This window comes from Leptonychotes weddellii, chromosome 2, assembly GCF_054177405.1.
Source record: "Leptonychotes weddellii isolate Sample4059 chromosome 2, ASM5417740v2, whole genome shotgun sequence".
In the NCBI taxonomy this organism is placed as follows: Eukaryota; Metazoa; Chordata; class Mammalia; order Carnivora; family Phocidae; genus Leptonychotes; species Leptonychotes weddellii.
The window spans coordinates 148,597,385-148,625,172 of record NC_138370.1 but is presented as its reverse complement, the minus strand read 5'-3'; the positions used below and the strand labels follow the sequence as shown (position 1 = coordinate 148,625,172).

The window sequence follows — 27,788 nt, the reverse complement described above, 5'->3', positions numbered from 1 at the left end:
AAGAAGTGGGAGAAGGGGAGAGGAAGAATAATATAGAGGAAGAAATGGAGACCTAGAGATATTAACTAAAAAAATGTAATGAATTAATGGCAGTTCTAGGACTAAAAACTAAAACCTGCACCTCAAGATTAGTAATCTAATACTTTCCTGAACACCATTTAACTCTCATATGTCAGGGCTTTAAGTTTACAACCTATTTTTTTTTTCATTTTACTTATTACTCTCTGCCTTTTCTGCACTAGGACTTTTAAATTCTGCAAAGGCAATAAGAATGTATTCATTTGTGTGGTCCAGAATCTATAAAACTATACTGATACACAGCACTCTATTTGTTGAATTATGAATGAAATCATTAGTTCAGACAATCTCTATATGTACACTAAATTTTTAAACAACAACAAAAACATCCATCTTTCAGGGGTGAAAACATGTGAGCTTGGGAGTTAAATAAAACTTACGATTTTTATATCAAAATGGTGGCTCACTCACTAAGTGTATACACGCACGGACTGCTAGATAAGAGTGAGTACTGAGCTGTTTGCCAGCATGTACTCCTTTCCACTTTCATATAATTACTTGTAACATAAATCCTTTTTTTTTTTTCTTTTCTCCACTGGCTTTGATCAGGTCTTTATTCAAAATTAGCTGTCCAAAATGATTTGACTTTTATAGAATAAACCTAAGTTTTTAGGCAGCAGGCTTCTCCACAGTGGGTTTCTTTTCTGCAGGCTTCTTGTCAGCTGCTGGTTTCTTGGTAGCTACAGCCTTTTTCCCCACCACAGGTTTCTTCCGCTTCTTCACACCAACAGCCTTCTTTCCTTTCTTCCCTACCACAGGCTTCTTGCCTGGAACCCCCTTCTCATCTGATTTGGCTTCTAAGGCTGCTGCTGCCTTATCCATTTGGAGTTTGTGATTCTTGGCCTGGTGAAGAATGGTATTCCGGCGCATGGTCTTTGCATATGGGTTTAGCTTCAACATGATTCTCAGGTTCTTCAGTGGATTCTTCTTCAGGATTCTGCGATGAATCTTCTTGCATGGTGCTCGGAGGGCTCTTTGGATCTCTGGACTTTTCAAGATTCTGCTAAGGTCTGTATTAAGTATGCATGGTAAGGTTGTAGTTACTCTTGAGGGAGGCAGCCTTAAGCCAAGTGCCATACAGATCGTCCAACTTGCGGAAAGCACTTTCAGTCCAAATGCAAAAATGTCCCATATGCCCACCAGGAGCAAGTTTCAAAATGTTCAGTTTGCTTACATTAAGTAAAGTAATTCCAGGGATGTTTCTGAAGGCCTTGATGATACCGCTGTCTTCATTGTAGAAGTCTCTTGAGCTGAATACAACGGTTTCTCATTTTGCCCTTGCCAGCTCTCATTCGTGGAGAGGCATAGACCTTTTTGATATCAGTCCAGGCTTTAAGTTTCTTAAGAAGGTAAAGAGCCTCCTTGGTCTTCTTGTAGTCTTCAACTTTATCTTCAACCACCAAAGATCAGGAATTTCCTCAATACGATGACCTTCAGCCATGACCAGTCCTAGTAAGGCTGAGGCAGCCAGGGCAGAGCAGATGGCATATCACTTCTGTGTTGTGTTCACTGCACGATGCCAACAGCGCCAGGTTTTGGTTGGTGCAAACATGCAGCCCCCATGACACATATTTCCAAAAGCACCCTGGCCGGAACGGTGAGTCCCTCTGCCTCAAACTCTGGGAATTCAAGCCACAGCTCTGCCAGTACCCCAAGACTCAGCACTGGTTTGATGACCTGCTAATTCACTGACAGCATATGGCTGTCTGTTGTTTTTGCGCAAGTTGGTGTGAACAAAGTTCACGATATCAGATCGAATGGAAGCCTTGAACACAGCAGGCAAAGTAACATTTTTGCCACATGATTCCCCCTTTTCGGAGTACACAGTTATCAATGGACGAGCACATGCCATCGTGGGGAGAGAGAGGGCCCGTAACATAAATCCTTCCATCTAATATACGTTTGGGGTGAAACCTGAGAGAAGCAGGTGAGGCAGGAGTACAGTTAATGCATAAACCCCATTAGAACTACAAAAATAAAGTCTATCTAATACACATTCTGATTTGGGAGTTAAACAGATTAGAGCAACTTTTAGGCCTAATGCTCAAAGTTCAAGTGACATACTGACCAAATTTATCACATTATTATGTCTTTTCATTGCACCTAGATTTTAAATGTCTTTCAAGAAACAGTATTCTTAAGAGCCCTGACTGCGTATCTCAAAAGTGAGTTACCTTAATACTGAATACAGTTTATACAACTAACATTCCTTCTTACACCTAACTCGTTTTACTTTAATTCTCAAAATCAAACTCAATGCTTCTAAATTGTTCTTAAAACATCTATTTTAATGTTACCACAATTCAAATAATGGTTCCCACTGACCAATATCTTCTGACATTTAAAGCATCATAATTTATACTCTTATCTTACTTTTATGTATGAATATATATGTGTATATATACACATGTATAAATCTGTAAATATAAAATGTTATATTGATTTCAATCTACACTCTAGTCAAACTATATTCATTATCTTCCAAAAACATCCCAAGCATCTTTTTATTTTTAATTTTATTTATTTGAGAAAGAAAGAGAGAGCATGCACACATGCAAGTGCTTGGGTGGAGGGGAGAGGGGGAAAGAATCTGAAGTAGACTCCACACTGAGTGCAAAGCCTGACCTGGGCTTGATCTCACCACCATGAGAACATGACCTGAGCTGAAACCAAGAGATGGATGCTTAACCAACAGAGCCATCCAGGTGTCCCATCCTAAGCATCTTAGGCTTTGCGCAGAAAAAAGAAAGAGCCTAGAGCATAACACTTACTGAAAAAATATATGAATATGCCCTAGAACTGCTTCTACCCCTAACTATACTCCTCACTCAAAATACTTTTTTAAGATTTTACGTATTTATCTGACAGAGCGAGAGATAGAGAGCGCACAAGCAGGGGGCGTGGGAGAGGGAGAAGCAGGCTCCCCGCTGAGCAGGGAGCACGATGCATGACTCAATCCCAGGACCCTGGGATCATGACCTGGGCCAAATGCAGACGCTTAACTGACTCAGCCACCCAGGCAGCCCCCAAATACACTCTTGATTAAAATATTAATTAACTTAAAGTTTCTGCCCAAATTCTACTTCCTCTTTTATTTTTGGAGAGAGGGAGAGAGAGCACGCACACAAGTGGGAGGAGGAGAGGCAGAGGGAGAGAGAAAATCTTAAGAAAGCTCTACGCCCAGCATGGAGCCCCACACGGGGCTCAATCTCATGACTCTTAGATCATGACCTGAGCCAAAATCAAGAGTTGGATGCTTAACCCACGGAGCCACCCAGATACCCCCTACTTCCTCTTCTTGAAGCCCATTTGACCACCATAGTCTGAATGGATCGCGGACTCCTTTGAACTGAAAACAGAGTACCAATTACAAAGCAATTATATTATAGTGTCACCTTGCTGTACTTATTAATGTAAAAATCATGTATCCTCAAAATTTTGATCTCTAAGGGCTAGGTGCCATGTTTTACATATTCTACACTGGTCTTGTAAAGTAAGACAGAACTGCCTATTTCCTGAAGGAATGAAATGTACTAATATACTTTTTGACGTGCTCTAGACTTAAGTGGTGGACCAAGTCTGCGAATGTTAATCTCTTATTTGTCAATAACTATGCAATCAATATACACTTCAAGACTAAGTGCTAATATTAAGACAAAACAAAACATTAAAAATAGGACCACCATGATTCAGCAATTCCACTTCTGGATATTTACCTGAAGAAAACAAAAACACTAACTTTAAGAGGTATCTACAACTTCATGTTCACTGCAGCATTATTTACAACACCCAAGATATGGAAACAACTTAAGTGTCCATAGAAGAATGGATAAAGAGATTGTGTTTTTTAAACACACACACACATTCTCTCTCACACCAGAATATTATTCAGCTATAAAAAGGAGTGAAATCTTGCCATTTTCAACAACATGGATGAACCTCGGAGGCCTTATGCTAAGTAAAATAAGCCAGAGAAAGACAAATACCGTATTATCTCTCTTATATGTGGGATCTTAAAAAAAAACAAAACAAAAACAAAATATCAAAGGTGGGGGGTGGGGGGTGAGGGGTGGGAGAAATGGGTGAAGTGTTTATTTTTTTAGTTTAAGTTGAATAATTTCTAATTAAAAAAGAAGAAAAGAAAGAAACCCTGCACCTGGGCAAGAGGGAAAAAAACCCCACAACAAACAACAACAAAGCATCAATATAGCTATTTCATTCAATTTCAACAAATTAAGTTATTCTCCGGGGAAAAACTCAATAAGCTGTTTTACTAACAAGCCAGTAGAGATTAAATTTGTTTTGTTACTAATATATTTAGTTGATGTTCGTATTCTTTAACGAGACGTTATAATTTCATACCTAAATTGAGTGGTATAGAAAAGTTAGATGCTACACATACCACTACCCTCTTCCTGAACTCCAAACCCAAATTTATTCTAAAGGCCCATTCTATTAGTCCCAAGCCATTGAATAATTTATATACTATAAAACTACACTTTCAATGACTCCTGAAAAGTTTCTTAACTAGAGGAAATGTTTTATAACATTTGTTTCCACTTTTAAGGTAATCCAGTACTAACAGGGTTCTAAAAATAACCTGGATACTGACTGTAACAGAGACAGTCATCACAGAAGCTATTTTAGCTTCAAGGGCAATTTATAAGGTCCTAAAATATGAATAACTTTGAACCCTGAGAGGTTCACACCTGTACTGAAGCTTAAGAGGTTTTCACTTTTGTTTTAACATATCTTAGATGTTCTTGGGGTAGTGAGGTTGAAGGATAAAATGAGTGAAGGCAACATTATACAAACCAATTAATTATCCTACAGTTTGACCCTCATAATAGAAAAAATTCTCAATGAAAGCATATTTTTGTAGGTAAAGTATCTGTAATAGTACTAATAGCTATCATTTATTGAGTTTTTGCTATGTGCGGGCATATTTCAAATAATTTAAATGTACTATTAACTCCTCTAATACAATGATTACTTATGGGACAGCATTATTATTAAATTCCTCATTTAACAGATGAGGAAACTGAGGCTAAGTAACTTGCTCAAGAGTAAAAAAATTCAAATCCAGGCAGTGTGGCTTATCACTCTCATGTCCTTCTTACCACTCAACCTATACATTATATATAGTATAGTATGGTATAGTAAAGTAGGACAAGTGGTTGTCCAAAATGACTACAGAGAAATAAAATACTTACACATAGAGTATACTATAGAAACTATATTGTTATAGTGCTATAAATACTACATGGTTATGTTCCCAAGCCAACTCAAAAAGCCTATTTTTCTCACAATGTAGCTAGGTGAAGACTATAGTAGAGAATTTAGATGGGAGGAGATGGCAGCTTAATGAATACCATTAATATATTAATTTAACTTCAAGTTTTCTAGCTTTCTTTTTCCTAAAGGTGGATTATTTGCCCTTCTCTTAAAATGATCAATCATCATTCAAGATCTTTCTATTCAAAAATGCAATGAGGGGACACCTGGGTGGCTCAGTTGGTTAAATGTCTGCCTTGGACTCAGGTCATGATCCAAGGGTCCTGGGATCGAGTCCCGCACTGGGCTCCGCACTCAACAGGGAATCTGCTTCTCCCTCTGCCTGCCGCTCCCCCTGCTTGTGTGTGCGCTCACGTGCGCTCTCTCTCTGACCAAAAAAAAAAATCTTAAAAAAAAAAAATGCAATGAAAAGTAGCTGGCTTATCTTAAGGTTAAGTGGATTAAAATTTGGAAAGGAGAAGAAAAACGAGATTTAAGCAGACAAGTATATATATGTGGGAAACAACAGATGGAATTAATTATGGTACACACAGTGACAGCCAGGGGATAAGCAATAGTAAGTACAGGGAAATTCTTGCTAGGGGCAAGATGAAAAGGGAATGGTGGGAAAGGGTAGACAGTGGTAGGGAAGCTGAACTGGGCAAAGGCTGCCAGAAAATACTTCTGCCCAAAAGAACTTGATGACTGCTACAGAAAGGGAAAATCAAAAGCTGGATCTTTGAAAAGATCAACAAAATGGACAAACCTTTAGCTAGACAGACCAAGAAAAAAGAGAGAAGACTCTCAAGTGACTGGAATTAAAAATGAAAGAGGGGATATTACAATTGATCATACCAAAATAAAAAGGATTATAAAGGAATACTATGAAGAACTGTATGCTAATAAATTAGACAACTTAGAAGAAAGGCATAAATTCCTAGAAAAACACAAACACCTCAAGAAAAAATAGAAAATCTGAATAAATCTATAACAAATGAAGAGATTGAATTAGCAATCAAAAATACAAAGAAAAGCCCAGGCCCAGATGGCTTTACTGCTAAATTCTGCTGAACATTTAAATAATTAATACTAATTTTCCTCAAACTCTACCAAAAAATAAAAGATGATGAAACACTTCCAACTCATTTTATGAGGTCAATATTAACCTAATTCCAAAACTAGACAAACATATCACAAGAAAACTATAGACCAATCTCTTAAAAAATATGGATGCAAAAATCTTCAACAAAATACCAACAAACAAAATTCAGCAACATAAAAAGAATTACACATTATGATCAAGTGGGATTTATGCCAGGAATACAAGGTTGATATATCACTTGAAAATCAGTTAATGTCGGGGTGCCTGGGTGGCTCAGTCGTTAAGCGCCTGCCTTCAGCTCAGGTCATGATCCCAGGGTCCTGGGATCGAGCCCCGCATTGGGCTCCCTGCTCGGTGGGAAGCCTGCTTCTCCCTCTTCCACTCCCCCTGCTTGTGTTCCCTCTCTCGCTGTGTCTCTCTCTGTCAAATAAATAAAATCTTAAAAAAAAAATATTACGGATAAATAAATTTTGGTATATTCATACAATGAAAAAGAATTACTGTACCCCATAACAATAAGGTTGAATTTCAGACAAGGATGTTTTAGTAAAATGGCCAGACATAAATGAGTATGTACTGCATGATTCTATTTGTACTAAGTTTGGTGGCAAAACTTCTGATAGAGATCAGAAGAGTGTCTATCTCTGGGGAGGAAACTAAGTCAGCCTGCTGGGTGCCAAAAGTGTTCTGCATCTTGATCTAGATTATGATTGTGTGTAAATACATATATAAAAATTAACAGAATGTTACACTGTGGTTTATACAGAGAATACAAGAGAGTGGAAAAATACCTTTAAAGCACTGGAACTGTCCACCCAGAATTTTGTATGCAAAAAGTAATATCCTTCAAAAATGAAGGTAAATTAGTCATTTTCAAACAAATAAAAACTACATAAAATTACCTCAGCAAGTCCTCACTAAAATATACACTTAAGGGAGGTTCCTCAAACTGAAGGGTATTATCATCAAGTGGAAAATCCAATATTTGGGAGGGAATGAAAAACAACAAGAAATGGTAATAAGTGCACAAACATAAAAGACTATTTCCCTTGCAACTTATTTAAAATACACAGAGCTGTTTAATGTGTGGTTTATAAATATATCTGTGGGGGTGCCTGGGTGGCTCAGTTGTTAAACATCAGCCTTTGGCTCAGGTCATGATCCCAGGGTCTTGGGATTGAGCCCTGCATCAGGCTCCCTGCTTGGCGGGAGGCCTGCTTCTCCCTCTCCCACGCCCCCTGCTTGTGTTCCCTCACTCGCTGTGTTTCTGTCAAATAAATAAATAAATAAAATCTTAAAAAAAAAAAAAAAATATATATATATCTGTGGTATAAAGAGAGGGGGATAAATGGACCCATATTGATAAAAGATTACTACATTTTACATGAATTAGTATAAAAATGAAAGTCTAAGACTGTAAAAATTAAAGATGTGTATTTCAATCCCTGTGCAACCAGACATAGACACACAGAACAAAAAAGTATGCCTATAAAGCCAATAGATAATTAAACCGGAATTCTAAAAAACAGCGTATTAAAAGACAGGAAAGAAGAGAAAAACAAACAGGTGAGACAAATAGAAAAAGTACAAAATGGTAGACATATACATCCAACCCCATCAATTAAATGTGATTACTCCAATTTATGCAAAAATTGCTAAAATGGATAAAAACAGTATTAAAAAACTTAAAAAGCATGACCCACCTATATGCTGGATGCATGTTAAATATAAAGACACACTGGTTAAAAGAAAAATGTGGAAAAACATATAATGCAGACAAAAACTATAAAAAGGATGGAGTTTAGACATCAAGAACTTATTAGGAAGATCTAACAATCATAAATGCAACGATATGTGCCTTACAACAATTATAAAATAAATGAAAGAATAATCAACAGAATTAAGGGAGAAATATACAATTCCACAATCACAGAGATTTTATCACTCTTTCTCAGCAACAGAACCAGGTCAAAACTTTTAAAAATCAGTGAAGACTTCGATGATGAATAACAATCTCAATCCCGACAAAATGGACACTAAATGACCTTATAGAACACTGCGTCCATCCAACAAATACACATTCTTTCCAGGTGCACATGATATGCCTGCCAAGAGAGGCCATATACTAAGCCAAAAAAACAAAAATTTCAACAGATTTCAAAAGACTATAATCTTATAGAATATGTTTTCTGATCACAGGATTAAATTAGAAATCATTGACAATCAGATATTTATAAATACTTCAAGTATTTGGAAATTAAATCACACATTTCTGAAGGATTCATAGGTCAAAGAAAAAAATCACAAAGAAATGAAAAACATTTCTAACTAAATGGTAATGAAAACATCAAAACTAGTGAGATGCAATTAAAAGTGTTCTGAAAGAAATGCATAGCTTTAAAAAGCTTATGTTAGGACAGTGGTTCTCAACCAAGGTGGTTTTGCCCCCCCAGGGGACATTTGGCAGTATCTGGACACATTTTTAGATGTCATTACTGGGAGGAAGGGGCCTGCAACTGGCATCTAGTGGGTCCATTTGTAGGATGCTGCTAAACATCCTACAATGCACAAGACAGCCCTCCAAGACAAAGAATTACCTGGTCTAAACTGTCAAGAGTCCAGAGGTTGAGAAAATTCTGTATATGAAATAGAAAAAAGAACAAATCAATAGAAAACAAACAAGCAACTGAAAAAATGAGCAACACCAAAAGTGAGATCTTTGAAGAGTAACAGATTTGACAAACCTCTTGCTAAACATATCAATTTAAAAAAGAGAACCAACATGAGGAATGCAAAAAGGGAGTATCACCACAGATCCTACAGACATTAAAAGGATAATATTATAAATATCTACTTCATGTGGATAAAAAACTTAGAAGAAATGGACAAATTCCTTTAAAATACATTGCTGGTGAACCTGTAAAACAGTACAACCACTCTGGGAAAAAGACTAGCAGTTGCCTCCTAAATTAAACATAACCTGTCTGCTTCTCCCTCTGCCCCTCACCCACTCCGGCTCTCACTCTCTTTCTCACTCTCTCTCTTGCTCAAATATATAAATAAAATCTTAAAAAAAATAAACATAAGCTATCTTATGATCCAATGACTGCCCTCCTAGGTACTTACCCAATATAAATAAAAGCATATGTCCAAAAGAAGACTTGTACAGGAATGTGTATAACACCTTCATAATAGCCTAAAGCATAAACAGTCCAAATTTCCATTAATACAAGAATGGTAACACAAATTGGGATATTCATACAATGGAATAATATGGAGCCATGAAAAGGTACAAACTAATGATACAGGCAACAACAAGGATGAATCTCAAAAGCATTATGATGTATGATAGAGGACTTCACAAGAGTAAATACATACTGTATAGTTCTAGTTTATGAAGTTTTAGAAGAGGCAAAACTAAACTAGGTTTAAAAAATTTTAAGTGTGATTACCACTATGGGGGTGGTAGAGGGGCAGAGATTACCTAAAGGGAACATGAGGGAACTTTCTGGGGTGATGGTAATGTTCTATATCATGATAAGAGTTTGGGTTATAGGGGTGCCTGGGTGGCTCAGTTGTTAAGCGTCTGCCTTCGGCTCAGGTCATGATCTTAGGGTCCTGGGATCGAGCCCCACATCAGGCTCCCTGCTCGGTGGGAAGCCTGCTTCTCCCTCTCCCACTCCCCCTGCTTGTGTTCCCTCTCTCGCTGTGTCTCTCTCTGTCAAATAAATAAATAAAATCTTAAATAAAAAAAAAAAAAGTTTGGGTTATACATGAATAAGCATTGGTTAAAACTCATCAAATAGTAAGCTATATATATTACCCTCCCACACAGAAATACTATACTGTGAATTCAAGTTAATGATATCCGTGATAAAGTGTTTAGAGGTAAAGTATACTGATGAAGGCAACTCACCTTGAAATACATTTAAAAAAAGATGGACAGAATAGATGTATTCATACACACATATACACACACGAAAAGCAAAATATAGCAAATCCAGTTCAACCAGTTAAGAATTTATTCAATCTCTCACACTAACAACCTGACAAAAGAAGAGATATGTTTACTTCTGTGCATAATTATTATTTACCTCAGTCTATTTTTTTATAATGTCCAGCATTCAATCAAAAACAGGAGGGGAATAGGGGAGACAGACCCATTGTCAAGAGATAAATAAGTCAACAGAAGCATACCCAGAAATGGCCCAAATGCTTAAGCTATCAGACAGGTACTTTAAAATAATTAAAATTAATATGTTCAAAGATATAGTAGAAAAGGTAGACACATGCATTAACAATGGGGAATTTCAGCATGTAAACAAAAGCTGTAACAAACTGCTGAATATTATCAAACAGACTGGAGGCGCAATAGGGAAAGAAAAAAATGGGGAAGAAATATTTGAAGAAACAATGGTTGAATATTTTTCAATAATAAGGAAAGATAAACTATATATCTAAGAAACTCAGAGAACCCTAAACCAGATATATACAAAGAAATGCACAAAAGACACTTAATAGTCAGAAAAAGGAAAAAAATCAGCAGCCCTTTTACTAAGTGATAGGGCAATTTGCTATTTGAAATGCTTTATTTAATCACCATCGTGTATTTCAAGCATTGACAATTTGCAAATAACTGAAGTGAAGTGATAAGTAATAAAGCCACATAAACATTTCACTTTTGATGAAAATCAAAAGTGAAGTCCCACAGGGGGAAAAAAAGAATCATAACACATTTGTAAATAAGAATGATTAGTTTTGGAATGCCACACACTATTGAAAATGCGTAACAGTTCAATGCTTCCTGACCCTTCTATTTTGGAAAAGTACAACTCTCATTAGTAAAATATATATGGACTACCAATTTAACTTGAATTATTTTAAAACTCCAACATGCTATATTTGTAGCTGTCAGCTCAAATTAGGAAGACTAGGATGGAATTTGGAAACCCAGAATGTCTGCTTTCATAAGTAAATAACCCCATCAAATGACCCTGTGAGCTAATTACATTTGAGGATAATTTTTGTTAAATTAAATTTGTATAACTACTAGTAAAACCATATAACAAACATGTAGATTGGGGCGCCTGGGTAGCTCAGTTGGTTAAGCATCCAACTCTTAATTTCGGCTTATGACGGCTCAGGTCACCATCTCAGGGTTGTGAGATTCAGCCCCATGTCAGTCTCTGTGCTGGGCATGGAGCCTGCTTAAGATTCTCTCTCTCCCTCTGCCCCTCCTCTCCCTCTAAAAAAAAATGTAGATTAATAGAGTTCTAAATAACAGACTGCCATTGGATAATGTAGAAGATGTCATGGTATACATAGTTGCATGCCTTCCAAATAAATTTAAATGTCTTCAGGATAGAGCTAAGTTTAAAATAATTAGGGAGGGAAGTTTGTTTCTGGGCACAATTTAAACAATGTAAAAATCCTATAACAAATTTAAAAAATCTTTTTTAGATGAAATTTTTGAGAATAGTTAATATGAAATTTAGCAATAAGGAAAGTAAAACATATTTCTGGGGTTCTCAGTGTATATTCTCTGTATCAAGAATACCAGAGGGGCTTACTGAAAATGCAGGGGAAAAAATGCAGAAAACTGAGCCCACTCCTAAACTACTAAATTGGGGATAGAGGGGTGGGATATTACCAAGTATCTAATTTTTTTTTTTTAACCGGGTATCTAATTCTTAAAAGCACCAGGTGATATTTAAAAACTCTAAAAATCTGAGAACCACTAATCTAGATTAAAGCATGCTGAGTATGTCCAAAATTTAAAATCTTCTTTTTAAAACCAACACTTAAAGTTCCACTTTGGCCAAATAAGAAAAGTCAAAATTAGGAATATTAAGAGGACAATACATTCAACTTAGATAAAAAATATAAGTAATACGTAAATAAACATTTGAGATTTTCCACAGTAAAAAATATATAGGAAGGGAGGAGGGATATATAGGCAGAGCAGAGACAACTTTTAGGGCACTGAAAATACTCTAAATGTTATTATAAAGATGGATATATGTCAATATACATTTGCCTGGACCCAAAGAATGTGCAACACCAAGAATAAACCTAAGGTAAACTATGGACTTTGGGTGATTATGTATCAACATAGGTTCATTTTTGGTAAGAAACGTACCATTCTGTTGAGTGATACTGATAATGGGGGAGGCCATGCATGTGTGGGGAAGGAGGTATATGGGAAATCTCTATACCTTCCCTTCAATTTTGTTCTGAAACAAAAATTGCTCTAAAAATAAATTCTTTAAAAAAAAAAAAGAATATGGACTTTGGGTGGTGATGATGTGTTAATGTCCACGGAATGTAACAAACATACTACTCTGGTGCTGGATGTAATGGTGGCGGGGAGAGGGGAGACAGGAAGTTGATGGGAATTCTGTACTTTCTACTTAATTTTGCTAAGAACTAAAATTGCTCTAAAAAATAGCATCTATTAAAAAAAACATTAAGTGAATACTAAACAAAAATGTATAGAAAAATATAAAGGACAAGTGAAACAGTGTATTATAATCTAAAAAATCTGGTAAAATATCAACTAAAGGATGAGAAATGAATATAATAGACAAAATTACATAACATTACTTCCAAGAGATCTAAAATCAATTTCATCTTATTACTGCCTGATGATTTTTACCACTTTTTTCAAAACTAGGTACATGCTTCAAGAAGAAAACCATTTTCTAAACTTCTGCCAAAAACAAACTAGTCTTCTTACACATGCTGACTCAGTCCTTAAACATTTTTATTCAAGGATTTTCTTTTTGTGTAATGAAAAATTTACCTCTACTTATTTTATAATGGCTAGATGAAAGATATTCAAACATTTGAAATTATAGGACAATTATACATGTCCAATTAAATACAAGTTTAATTTTCAAGTATTAAACTTAATAATTTAGCATCAGTTTATTAACATTTACTTAAATTCCTAACACAGAAATTCTAAAAAATTTTGGAAAAAAATTTTGGAGGGGTGCCTGGGTGGCTCAGTCGTTAAGCGTCTGCCTTCAGCTCAGGTCATGATCCCGGGGTCCTGGGATCGAGCCCCACATCAGGCTCCCTGCTCGGTGGGAATCCTGCTTCTCCCTCTCCCACTCCCCCTGCTCGTGTTCCCTCTCTCGCTGTCTCTCTGTCAAATAAATAAATAAAATCTTAAAAATTTTTTTTGGAAAAAATGTGATAAAAATCCAATTCATATGATAGTCTAGTACATAAAATTCTAGTAACCGCTCTTTTTTTTTTTTTTAAAAGATTTTATTTATTTATTTGAGAGAATGAGAGAGAGAGAGCACATGAGAGGGGGGAGGGTCAGAGGGAGAAACAGACTCCCCGCTGAGCAGGGAGCCCAATGCGGGACTGGAGCCCGATGCGGGACTCGATCCCGGGACTCCAGGATCATGACCTGAGCCGAAGGCAGTCGCTTAACCAACTGAGCCACCCAGGCGCCCTAGTAACCACTCTTTTAAAATTTTACTCAGCCACAGTCTTCACACCCAGTGTCATATGAGTAACTCTCACCAACTAACAGATCTATTCAGACAGTATCAATTAGAAATAGATTACTGTTCAACCAAAGATGCTACCTGGTCTGGAAAGGAGGACAAAAAGACCACAAATCAGCCACAAAGGTGATATTCACGTGTAAAGAAACTGCTTGACCACTTAGCTTTGTTAATCACGCAAAACTATGACTTAGACACCAGACTCCTCAGCACAAATGTGAGTTTTTTTTTTTTAACTCAAATTCCTTTCTTTGGCATTTAAGAAATTTAACAATTTCAAGCGGTACCTTCCTCTTTTTTTCTCTCAACTACTCTTTTAAGATGCATTAGCTCTAGCAAAACTGTTCTACTAATTTTCTTCAAACACACCAAGCATGCTTCTGCCACTCAGTTTTTGTCCCTGCTATTTGTCTGGAATGTGTTACCACCTATTTGTCTACCACAGTCTGAGCCTTCAAATTCCAGTCCAACTGTCACCTTCTCCACGAAACTTTTCTTGACGATCAAAATTCATAGTATTTCTTTATCCAAAGAAACAAACGCAATCCTAGCACAATCCTAGCATGCAATCCTAGTAACTGGCATTTAATTTATAAGTTATATATGATAATCTCAAATATTGTTTCTTCATATAAATGGAAATCCATTCCAGTGTTATTCTAGTATAAATCTACTTTCCCCAATGGACTAATACTATTTAAGGGCTGGTTTTAACAGCACCAATCACAGTACTCCTACCTTGGTAGGAAGTTTTGAATGTTTGATCTTAATAATTTTATTTATTTTTATTTATTTTTTAAAGTTTTTTTTTTAAAGATTTTATTTATTTATTTGAGAGAGAGCACATGAAAGGGGTTAGGGTCAGAGGGAGAAGCAGACTCCCTGCCGAGCAGGGAGCCCGATGCGGGACTCGATCCAGGGACTCCAGGATCATGACCTGAGCCGAAGGCAGTCGCTTAACCAACTGAGCCACCCAGGCGCCCTGATCTTAATAATTTTAAAACATGAAAAAAAAACATATTATAGCAGTTCCCAACTTTTAAAATACCACATCATACGGGCGTCTGGCTGGCTGAGTCTGTACAGCAGGTGACTTTTGATCATGCAGTTGTGAGTTCAAGCCCCACATGGTATATAGAGATTACTTATAAAAAAAATAAAGTAAAAATAAACTAAAAAAATATCACATCATCCACACACAAAAAAGATAAAATATTTGTAACCTCCAAATATGGAGTCCCTCGGACTCCTATATTTAGGCACACCTGTAACTCTATGGAAGTACACTAGTTGGGAAGCTCTGCATTAATGTAAAAAACCAAATGCCAACAGCAAGGGCAAGAAGATTAGTAAATTCCTTTGTTATTTTTGTATTCAGCTTTCTATTATAAACATTATCTAGAAGCCTCTTGATTTGTAGTCTTCAGCAAATAAAAACTTGTTAAGCTTTTATATAATATATAAACTCTACTCGTTTTATCTAAGTGGGGAATTCAACTGGACATAATTCCATGTGCCAACAACCTCAGCCTAGTGCTTAACTTAAAACATTAATTCTGAAAATAGAAGCTAATAGAAACAAAATTCATTAATGACCTTAAAACCTGTTCTCCTACTGTGAGAACTCATCAGTTTTTTCCTTGGATGTCTACAGATTTCTGATAGGAAAAATAAATCATGGTATTGGCATTCTACATATCAATGTCGCTTATTTCATATAGGATTTTTAACATGAATTCACCTAATTTCTATTTAATTCAAGGTGTTGAATTAAGACCTAAGTGAGACTTGATTTCAACACCATCTTTGTTACTAACATCTTGTCCCCACCACCTCATTTCTTTAAACAAACTAAAAAAACCTAGAAACTAAAACACTCAATTCCCTTTGAGTTTTTAAGGATATCTAAATAGGGTTCTCATCCCTCTGAACCTCAATATGATACGTAAGTTTAATCATTCCCATAAAGAACTCTTGTTGCCAGGAGTTAATAAAATGGCTTTTTTGCAACATATTAATTTGCCAATTTGCTAATTTAAAAGTAAGCATTACGGGATGCCTGGGTGGCTCAGTTGGTTAAACATGTGCCTTTGGCTCAGGTTGTGATCCTGGGGTCCTGGAATCGAGTCCTGCACTGGGCTCCTCCTTGCCCAGTGGGGAGCCTGCTTCTCCCTCTGCCTGCTGCTCCCTCTGCTTATATGCTCTCTCTCTCTCTGACAAATAAATAAATAAAATCTTAAAAAAAAAAGTAGGCATTACTTTAAATAAATAAATGTAGGCATTACTTGAGAATACATAATGAGAGCCTGGGCATTCTTATACTAGCTGATAGAAGTCCAAAATGGTACAACCCCTATGGAGGAGAATTCGACCACCTCCAAAAAAAAAAAAAAAAAAACCAACACATACATATATATCTGTATCTATATATCTATATATCTATATAGATAGCTCATAAATTTACCCTTTGACCCAACAATTCCACTCCTAGAAATTTGCCCTGAAGATACACTTCTACAAATACAAAACACGTGAAACAAGGTTATTGACATTAGCATTATTTGTAATAGCAAAATATCAGAAACAATCTCAAATGTAACAATGAGACTAGCTGAATAAACTATGGCACATCTACACATACAGTACTAAAACACCACAAAAAAGAATTAAAAAAAGATTTCCAGATATGGAAATTTCCAAGTGAAACTGGAGTGACTTCCAAAATATACTAAGTGAAAAAAAAGCAGAGTACAAAAGAGTACATATAGTCTACATTTTTTTAAAAAAGATTTTGTTTATTTACTTGAGAGAGAATGAGCGGGGTGAGGGGCAGGGGGGAGAGAGAGAGAGAGAGAAAGAAGCAGACTCCCTCCTGAGCAGCAAGCCTGAGGCGGGGCTCAATCCCAGGACCCGGAGATCATGACCTGAGCTGGAGGCAGATGCTTAACGGACTGAGCCACCCAGGCACCCCAGTAGTCTACACTTTGAGTAAAAAGGGAGACAACACAGAAAGCACTGACCAAGAACTAATGAAAATGACAAGAGTTATTTATTTTTATTATAAGAAAGTATATGCCTGTACGAGTGGGGGAAGGAGCAGAGGAAGAGAGATCCTCCAGCAGGCTCCCTGATAAGCATGGAGCTGGACACAGATGGACGGGGGCAGGGTACGGGTGGCAGCCTCCCAGGGCCCTGAGATCATGACCTGATAGCCTGAGCCGAAATCAAGAGTTGGTCACTCAACCAATTGAGCCACCCAGGCACCCTGAAAATGATTACCTATAGTGGGTGGTTGCATGGAAAGAATAAGGATGGGAGTAAGGCTTCTGAAAAGTATAAGTTTTTATATAGTACTGACTTTTGAACCATGTAAAATTAAATAAAAAGAATGAAGTAATCCCTAAAATTAAATACTCCAATTCAACAACAACAGAAAAACCAAACCAATTAAAAAATGGGCCAAGGACCTGAATGGACATTTCTCCAAAGAAGATACACAAATAGCCAACAAGCATGAAAAGATGCTAAACATCACTCATCAGGGAACTACAAATCAAAACTACAATGAGACATCATCCCACACCTGTTAAATATAGCCACTATCAAAAACACAGAAGGGGTGCCTGGGTGGCTCAGTCGGTTGGGCGTCTGCCTTTGGCTTGGGTTGTGATCCCAAGATCCTGGGATCGAGCCCCACATTGGGCTCCTTGCTCAGCAGGGAGCTTGCTTCTCCCCTGTCTGCTGTTCCCCCTGCTTCTGCTTGCTCTCTCCCTCTCTGTCAGAGAAATAAATAAAATCTTAAAAAACAAACAAACAAAAAAACCACCGAAAATAATAAGCACTGGTGAGGATCTGGAGAAATTGGAATCCTTGTGCACTTCTGGTGCAGCTGCTATGGCAACAGTAATTTTCTAATTTTCAAAAAAATTAGAAATGGAACCATCATATGATCCAGCAGTATATATTCTGGGTATACATGCAGAAGAATTGAAAACAGGATCTCAAAGAGATACCCAGGTTCACTGCAGTATTCTTCACAATAGCCAAGAAGGAGAAGCAACCTAAATGTCCATCAACAGATTACTGTATAAAGAAAATGGTATATATGCACAATGTATTATACAGCCTTTAAAAAGAAGAAAATCCTGTCATATGCTACAACACGGATAAGACTTGAGGACATTTTGCTAAGTGGAATAAGCCAGTCACAAAAAGATGCTATGTGATTCCACTTATATGAGGTATCTAAAGTAGTCAAACCCCTAGAAACAGAAAATAGAATGGCGGTTGCCAGGGGCTGGGCTGGGCGGGGGTGGGGGGGAAGGAGGGAGCTATTCACAGGATACAGAGTTTCAGTTCTGAAAGATGAAAAAGTTATAGAGGTTTGTTGTATTAACAATGTGTACATATGTGGAAGGGGCAGAGGGAGGCTCACAAAGAAACAAGGCACATAGTTGACAGTGCTGTACTGTAGACTTAAAAATGGTTAAGATGGTAAATTTTATGTTGTGTGTTTTTAGCACAATAAAAAAAAAGCAAGAATCACATTGATCAGTGGAAATAAAAAGTATTGTGTGTATAAAAACTGAATACAAACAGAAAGAAAAAAACCAACTGTATATAAAATTGATAATGTAATCACTTGGACAAAAGAATTCAAATTCAAGTAACTAACAAATATAGTACTCTATACAATCTTAGGGGTACAACAAAACTGCAAAAAATCTTCCAAGGGATACTGGTATAGTATTGAATTTTGTCTGAGTTTACAGCAGGGTAGTACAAGGAAATAAATTTATCAAAGTTAAGGGAAAACAGGATTTATACTATAGAAGAAAGATGATACAAATATGGAATGGAGGAAGTTTAGGAAAAACTGTGGGGCTGTTTTTGTTTTTTTTTTTTTTTAAGTAACCTCTGCCCCCAACATGGGGCTTGAACTCACAACCCCGAGATTAAGAGTCACATGCACAGGGTGCCTGGGTGGCTCAGTCAGCTCCGGGTCCTGGGATCCAGCCTCACATTGGGCTCCATGCTCAGCGCAGAGTTGGCTTGTCCCTCTCCCTCTGCTCCCCCGACCCTGCTCTCTCTCTAAAGTAAATAAATAAAATCTTAAAAAAAGGGAAAAAAAAAAAAGGATCTGCATGCTCTACTGCCTGAGCCAGCCAGGCATCCCTGTGGTGTTGGATTTTAACTGACCAGAATGAACTCATAATTTAAAGTATATATATTTCCTAGCTCTACACACTGATAGGGCCTGAAAAATTACATCCTACTACCTATGTGAACCCAATGCCCATGCCCAGACCTTGGTTTATAAACACCTCTAACTAAAATGGAAATAGGACCCTGTGGAAAAAATGACCTATCCAAATCTGGGGCAAGAAAGCACAAGGTGAACATGTTGCACCAGAAAACAAAGAAGTGCTCAAAGACTCAGAGAGACATCAAAAAGATACTAGATGTTTCAAAAGGACACCAAAGCCAGCATGCTCATTTTGGGATAATTTGACTCTCCAAGGGAATAAAGACAGTAGACTATAATGCACTGAATGAAGAACCCATGAATAATTTTTTTAAAAAGGGGAGCAGGTGGGGTGCCTGGGTGGCTCAGATGGTTAAGCATCTGCCTTCGGTTTGGGTCATGATCTCCAGGTCCTGGGATTGAGCCCCACGTTGGGCTCCCGGCTGGCTCAGTGGGGAGCCTGCTTCTCCCTCTCCCTCTGCCTCTCCCCCTGCTTGTGTGCTCTATTTCCCTCTCTCAAATGAATAAAATCTTAAAAAGGGGGGGTAGGAGGGGGAAGGCTCTTTTCTACAGAGGAAGGCCAGCTAACACATGTAGAAGGAATGATAGAATTTAAAAAAGGCAACATTTTATAATCACCAAAGTGGATACTAAAACATTTAAGTAAAAATTGTTAGAAAACAAATTATTCTTACAAACTGTCACTTTAAATATTACTTAGTAATTGCAAAGCTGGGAAAGGTATATTTACAATGGAAAGAGTTGACCAGTTGTAACCAAGTGATCAAACTTAGCATAACCAACAGGACAAAATGACATTCTGTGCCTCCTGATGATGCAAAGGAAACTAACTATACATCACCACTTGCATGGTAAAGTACACACCAAAAAAAGTTCAACCTAAGCACAAGGAAATGAGAAAGACAGATTACGGCACTCCTATGAGACCAATGCTTCAAAAATGTCACATCATGAATGACTCCCCCCCCCAACAACGGTGACAGAACTTTTTTTTTTTTTAAGATTTTATTTATTTGAGAGTTCGATCGGTAGCGGGAGCGGAGAGCAGACCCCAGAGAGCCCTGAGCAGCCCCACCGCCGCCGCCGGCCTAGTTACCATCACACCCCGGGAGGAGCCGCAGCTGCCGCAGCCGGCCCCAGTCACCATCACCGCAACCATGAGCAGCGAGGCCGAGACCCAGCAGCCGCCCGCCGCCCCCCCCGCCGCCCCCGCCCTCAGCGCTGCCGGGGGGGGGAAAAAAAAAAAAAAAAAAAGATTTTATTTATTTGACAGAGAGAGACACAGTGAGAGAGGGAACACAAGCAGGGGGAGTGGGAGAGGGAGAAGCAGGCTTCCCGCTGAGCAGGGAGCCCAACACTGGGCTCGATCCCAGGACCTGGGATCATGACCCGAGCTGAAGGCAGACGCTTAATGACTGAGCTACCCAGGCACCCCAGAACTTTCTAAATTAAAAAGGAGACTAAAAAGGGGCGCCTGGGTGGCTCAGTCAGTTAAGCCTCCAACTTCTGATTTCAGCTCAGGTCATGATCTCAGGGTTCTGAGATGGAGCCCTGCATCAGGCTCCACGTTCAGCAGGGACTCTGCTTGAGATTCTCTCTCCCTCTCCTTCTGATCCCCTCCCCTGCGCACACGTGCTCTCTCTCTAAAACAAATAAAAATCTTTAAAAAAGGAGACTAGGGGAGACTGGATGGCTCAGTTGTTAAGCGTCTGCCTTCAGCTTGGGTCATGATCCCAGGGTCCTGGGATTGAGCCCCATATCGGGTTCCCTGCTCCTTGGGAAGCCTGCTTCTCCCTCTTGCACTCCCCCTGCTTGTGTTCCCTCTCTTGCTGTGTCTCTCTGTCAAATAAATAAAATCTTTAAATAAATAAATAAAATAAAATAAAAAAGGAGACTAAAGAGACATGACATATGCAAATGATCCTATACTGAAACTTGGATAGAGGAAAAAATCCAATTTTTAAAAAGTCATTTTTAACTGATGGTTGCCAGAAGGGAGGGGCTGGGGTAAATGCAAAATGAGTGAGGGGGGCATGTGAGGTAGAGGATTCTAATCATGGAATGAAAAAGTCACAGGGATAAAAGGTACAACATAGGCAATATAGTCACTGATATTTTAATACCATTGTATGGTAACAGATGTAACATACAGACCTATGCAATCACTATGTTGCATACCTGAAACTAATATAACACTGTGTGTCAACTGTATGTCAATAAAAAAACTTAAAAATTAAAAAATAAATAAAAAAATTAAGTCATTTTTAGGACAACTGGGAGAACTTTATTATGGATAGTATAACAGATAACACTGTACCAATGTTAAGTTTGGAGTGTGATAACAATCACTCTTCTAAGAACACTGAAGCATTCACAGGGAGAATGTCGTGATGTCTGTAGGTACAAAAAAGTGTATCATGTCTGGGCGTCTGGGTGGCTCAGTTGGTTAAGCGACTGCCTTCGGCTCAGGTCATGGTCCTGGCGTCCGAGGATCGAGTCCCGCATCGGGCTCCCTGCTCGGCAGGGAGTCTGCTTCTCCCTCTGACCTTAACCCCTCTCATGTGCTCTCTCTCATTCTCTCTCTCTCTCAAATAAATAAATAAAATCTTTAAAAAATAAATAAAAAAATAAAATGTTTAAAAAAAAAAAAGTGTATCATGTCTGTCTCCCTGTGTGTGTGTGTATGGAGAAACAAAAGCAAACAAAGGTGACAAAATGTTAACAACTGGTAAACCTAAGTGAAGGGATATAGGTGCTGAAGGTACAATTTTTCCAACTTTTCCAGAGGTCTGAAATGTCTCAAAATAAAAAGTTGAGGTAATTCTTAAAAAGGAGGAGGGAGTGGAAAAAACATCATAATTAGCCAGCAATACTCTCCAGTAAAAATTCAAATAATAAAAGAAACAGGATTCTAAGATCAAATCATGAGATTCCCACATAATTTCTCCCTTCCTAGCCCATAAAAAAAATTCCTACGAATTTTTCTTACAGTATTTAAAATAAATTTCACAAATCTGACAAGTTGGCTGCAAATATATACTATTATTTTTGAAATTAAGTGTTTTTCAAATTTATGAATACCGCTACAAAGTCTACAGTTAGTATACTCTGACTTGTCAAAAGAGCTCCTGTGATAGATTAAAGATGGCTACAAATTCTTTCTTTCTTCTTCCATTGAGAAGTAGAGTCATTTTTTTCTCCCCTTGAATGTAGATTGGGCCATGAGTACTTTAACCAACAGAGTAAGATAGATGTGACATTGCCAATTCTGAACCAAGCCTTTAAAAAGTACTGGCAAATTCCTCCATGGTGTGTTAGAGCCTGAGTCCAACTACCCTGCGAGAGAGACCATGTAGAGAAGCCCCAAGATTACATCACAGATAGGAAAAAGGCCCAGCTGAGTTCAACCTTACAGCTGTTCCTACCAAAGCACAAAGTGTTTGAGAGAAACCAGTGTGGATTTTCTAGACCAGTTTAGACACCAGTTGAATAACTGAATGAGCACAGTAAGGAACATGGAGAAGAATACTCAAGTCAAGCCAAGCCTGCCCAAATTCCTGATTCACAAAATTGTGAGATAAAGAAGGAAAGTGGCAGGGCGCCTGGGTGGCTCAGTTGGTTAAGCGACTGCCTTCGGCTCAGGTCATGATCCTGGAGTCCTGGGATCGAGTCCCGCATCGGGCTCCCTGCTCAGCAGGGAGTCTGCTTCTCCCTCTGACCCTCCCCCCTCTCATGTGCTCTCTCTCTCCTCTCATCCTCTCTCTCAAATAAATAAATAAAATCTTTAAAAAAAAAAAAAGGAAAGTGGCAGATGTCAAAGGTAGAAGCAACCCAGATGTCCATTGACAAATGAATGGATAAACAAAAGATGCTTTATATATACACAGTGAAATATTATCTAGCCCTAAAAAGTAAATTCTGACATATACTATATGGGTGAACCTTGAAGACATTATGCTAAGTGAAACAAGCCAGTCACAAAAGGACAAACACTATTATGATTCTACTTATATTAGGCTCTTAGAGTATTTAAATTCAGAGACACAAAGTAGAAAGGTGGTTGCCCCTGCTAGGGGAAGGGGGAAAGAGTTACCATTTTTTTAAGATTTCATTTATTCATTTGAGAAAGAGAGAGAGAAAAAAAAAAAAGAGCACTCCCACAAGCGGGGGGAAGGGCAACAGAGAGGGAGAGGCGGACTCCAGCTAAGCAGGGAGCCTGATGCAATGCAATGCCTGGCTGATGTGATGCCAGGCTTGATCCCAAGACCCTGAGATCATGACCTGAGCTGGAGGCAGACCCTTAACCACTTGACCCACTGAACCACCCAGGTGCCCCAAGAGTTACTGTTTAATGGGTACAGTTTCAGTTGGAAAATATGAAAAAGTTTTGGACATGAATGGTAGTGATGGTTGCACAACAATGTGAATGCACTTGATACCACAAAATTACTCTTAAAAATGATTAAAATGGGGACGCCTGGGTGGCTCAGTCGGTTAAGCGTCTGCCTTCGGCTCGGGTCATGATCCCAGGGTCTTGGAATCGAGTCCCACATAGGGCTCCCTGCTCAGCGGGGAGTCTGCTTCTCCCTCTGCCTGCTCTGCCTGCCACTCCCCCTGCTTGTGCGCGCTCTCTCTCTCTCTGATAAATAAATGAATAAAATCTTAAAGATTAAAATGGCAAAATTTATGTTATATATATTTTACCATAATAAAATTAAAAAAAAAAAAACACCGCTGTTTTAAACCACTAGGCTTGGGGTAGTTTGTTACATACCAACAAATGAGCAGAACAGTTCCTCTACACATATGCAAGTCTAAAATAAGAACTGTGCTACAGTTAGCATTACTTCCCAAATACATATTGGCTATATTATAGGGCTTCATTTTAAGAAATCCTGCCTATTTAATTTTTTAATTTCCTAGCAGCATCTTCTGCAAAGAAGATTTAATACAAATATTAAAATAAAATATGCAAACAGATTTTAGACTCGAAGTTAATACTGAATTATATGTAAAATTAGCATCCTATGTGGCATTTAGAGATAAATTAAAAATCTTTTATGGAAGTGAAAATAATTATAACCAAAGTAGGTATTTCTGGGATCCACCTGGAGGAAAGGAACAGAAAGAATTCATGGCCTTCCTGCCCCTAATCTATTCTTCCCCTCAAAACCTACATTTGATGAGAAAAGAGAGATGCCCTACCTTAAGTCAAGCCACCACATCCTAATTCCGAACTATATCAAACAAGCTATAGTACAGAAAGCAGAAGTGAGAGTGTGGGGCAGAGAGAATGGTTGACACAAAGAGAAAGGTGACAGAAAAATACAAAAAAAATACGTAAATAACACCTGGTGGGAGAAAAATGGGGGACATATTCAGAACAATGAAACCTTGTTATTTAAGCTTTCCTAATTCTTAGCACCAAAGTAGTACGAATTTTTATTTGATTCTGTGACTGAATGAATACGGCAGATTTGGGTATGAAGTTAATAGCCAGAGAACTGTCTGGGGTACTGAACTCTGACACCAGGTAATAAGAAGTGGATATAAGAAACAATCTTGAGGGCCCCTGACTGGCTCAGCTTGAGTGTGCAACTCCTGATCTCAGGGTGGTGAGTTCAAGCCGCAGGTTGGGTGCAGACATTACTTAAATAAATAAATACTTAAATCTTCAACTGGTCCGTCCCTCTCTCTAAAAATGAAGGCTTATAAGGACTTTCTACTTCCAAAATAGCAAGAAAGGAAGGAATAAAATGTGAGTAGCATGTAGTTCTATATTAATACATGATTTGAAACCGACGTGTATAACAAACTGTGGGCAGAAGCACTTAATGGAGCTATGTACAACAGTGTTTATAGGTGTATTTTGAATGTGTTATAAAAGTTATCAGACATGACTGCTACATTAGTTTCAGAATCCTTAACTATACAGAAAGAAGGCTATTTGTGAACTACAGATCTTGATACTTAATGTAACATTGGTAGTAAACAATCTGCTGTCCTTTCAAACAGATAACTTTTGTACGGCCTTTAACAGTTCTAAAATTAATATATAATTGTAACTTATCTAAGTAACAAAACCATTTGTTTATTTATTTATTTTAAAAAGCAGGCTGCACACCCAACAGGGGGCCTGAACTCATGACACTGAAATCAAGAGTTGCATGCTCTACCAAATGAGCCAGCCAGGCAACCCTAAGCAACAAAACTGTTAGTGATAGTTTTCGGCTTTCTGTAACTAGGGTTGATCACAACATCTCAGACTCCGTTTCTTCATCTGGAAAATCAGAACAGAACCACATAACCTCTAAACTACCTTTTGGTTCTAAAATTCTAAATATCCATGTTATCTCTCTGGTAGGCAATCTCAGGTAAAGACTTAGTTGCAATTCAAAATATTTTCAAATTATCCTTCATTTCAAAAATACAAATATTTCTCTAATCCACTATTATTATTTTTTTCTAATCCAATATTAATACAAAGTATTCATTTGTCCACTGACCAAATATTTGCTGGGCACCTAACTATGTGCCAGGCATTGGACTTGGTGCTGGCAGGGTACAAAAATAAACAAAAAGAGATTTGGTACCTGTATTCATGAACATATGCATAAGTGTAATATCCACATCCGTAATAAATGATATGCAGGAGCTAAAAGAACACATAATGGGGAATCTAAGAGACTTCCCTTAAGAAAAACAAATGAGTGACGAACAAATGAATGACGAAGTTGAGAAGAGTACACATATGGGTTATGTAATGTGGAATCTGTCTAGGCAGAAATGAACATGGCATGTTCAAGGAACTGATCGAAGGCCAGTGTGACTGGACATAAGAATATGTAAAGTAATTCCTCGGAAACTGAAATTAAAACCTGTAATATATATACAAAAGTATACCTTAGCTATTCCAAAGACATATTCTAAGAACCATTTTCTTTTTTGAAGATTTTATTTATTTGACAGAGAGAGAGACAGCGAGAGAGGCAACACAAGCAGGAGGGAGTGGGAGAGGGAGAAGCAGGCTTCCCGCTGAGCAGGGAGCAGACGCGGGGCTCGATCCTAGGACCCTGGGAGCATGACCTGAGCTGAAGGCAGACACTTAACGACTGAGCCACCCAGTGCCCCTAAGAACCATTTTCAAGAAAGCTTCAAAGCATTACAATTGTTTCTAATGTTAAAAAAAAATGCTGTCCTATATCTCCTTGCAAAAGAACAAATGAATTCATTGATTCCCTTCTCTTTTCACTTTACCGTTTTCAATTGCATAATAAAAATACCTTCTTAGTTCTACTTAGATTCCTTTGAAGAAAAGCAGCTGTAAGAATGAAAATAAATATGATGCTATTGCCCTAGCTCTGCCACTAAGCCACTCTATGATCTCAGTACATGTTACTTGGCCACTTTGGGCCTAAATTTTCTCATTTGTGAAATACAGGGAGTTCTAGAATTTCCTTTAAGATCCTTCTAACTCTAAAATTATGGTTCTATTGTAAAAATGTTTGTCCCATTCTTGAAAACTGAAGAGAATGGGCCAAACATCTCTGAATTTCACTAAGATTTTACCTGCCTTTAAGCTCTGTTTGCATTTATACAGCATTTGAACATTGTTGCTATAATAAAAAAAAACTACTGAATTTATAAAATTTGCCATAATTAAGGGCTTAATAAACACAAGAATTATCAAAAATAGTTAAACATTGTCAAAAATCTATGCTTCCAATGAGACAGTACTACTTTAACTAACCAGGGATCCCTAGAAAGCACAAAGTCAAAACAGACTTAGAAAAACAAGGGGAAAAATCATAAGATTCTTGAGAAAAGCAAAATTTTAGCAGGACATTCAAACTGGTTAATATGTATGTCAATTTTAACTTCCAAAAGAATGCATAACAAATGATTTCCTAACCCAAAGCTCGTTCTAGACTTGGTTATATGTCCATTTATATAACAGTATTTCTAATAATCTATCTGCAAGTAGAAAAAGTACATATGGTCGTAACTTTTTAAACCAGATTATCCATCACTAGAATACAAGATTTCAATACTCCTGATATGAAAATAAAAAATTAAAAATCTATAAATTGTTTACTTAACAGCTTTGTATTTCATAATTTTTCAGCATCTCCAAACATTCACTATAACCTTAAGAAGCATCAATTAAGCACCTCACCTCGCGTATAATCTTTAGTATCAAGTTTATTTTAATGGAAGGTATTGTGTCCTTTTCCTTCAAAAGAGGCAACAAATTGCAGAATCTCATTAGATTTTAAAAACGAAGGTAAAGGAATACTTTAAATATTCATTAATCACTCACAACTTCATAAACATTTAGTAGGCACTATATTAAGCTCTAGAACAAAGGGGCAAGATCATTCCCTAAAAATACATTTCATCAAGTTGCCCAAGGTAGAAACACTGTCAACATTGTTTCTTCCCTCACCTCCCACCAAGTCTGATTGATTCTAACTCTGAAACATTTCTTGGTTCCTTCCCTACCTCTCTTCCCACTACCATTGCCTGGCTTCAAGATTTCAACATC

General features: G+C 37.6%; 1 protein-coding gene and 1 pseudogene across 3 annotated transcripts in view; both read right to left on the bottom strand.

The window, feature by feature from the left end:
- Window positions 1–27,788, bottom strand: part of PDS5A (PDS5 cohesin associated factor A) — a 132,664-nt gene that overhangs the window by 102,636 nt on the left and 2,240 nt on the right. The window lies entirely within an intron of this gene.
- On the bottom strand, window positions 621–2,240 carry LOC102743277 (large ribosomal subunit protein uL4 pseudogene; annotated as a pseudogene).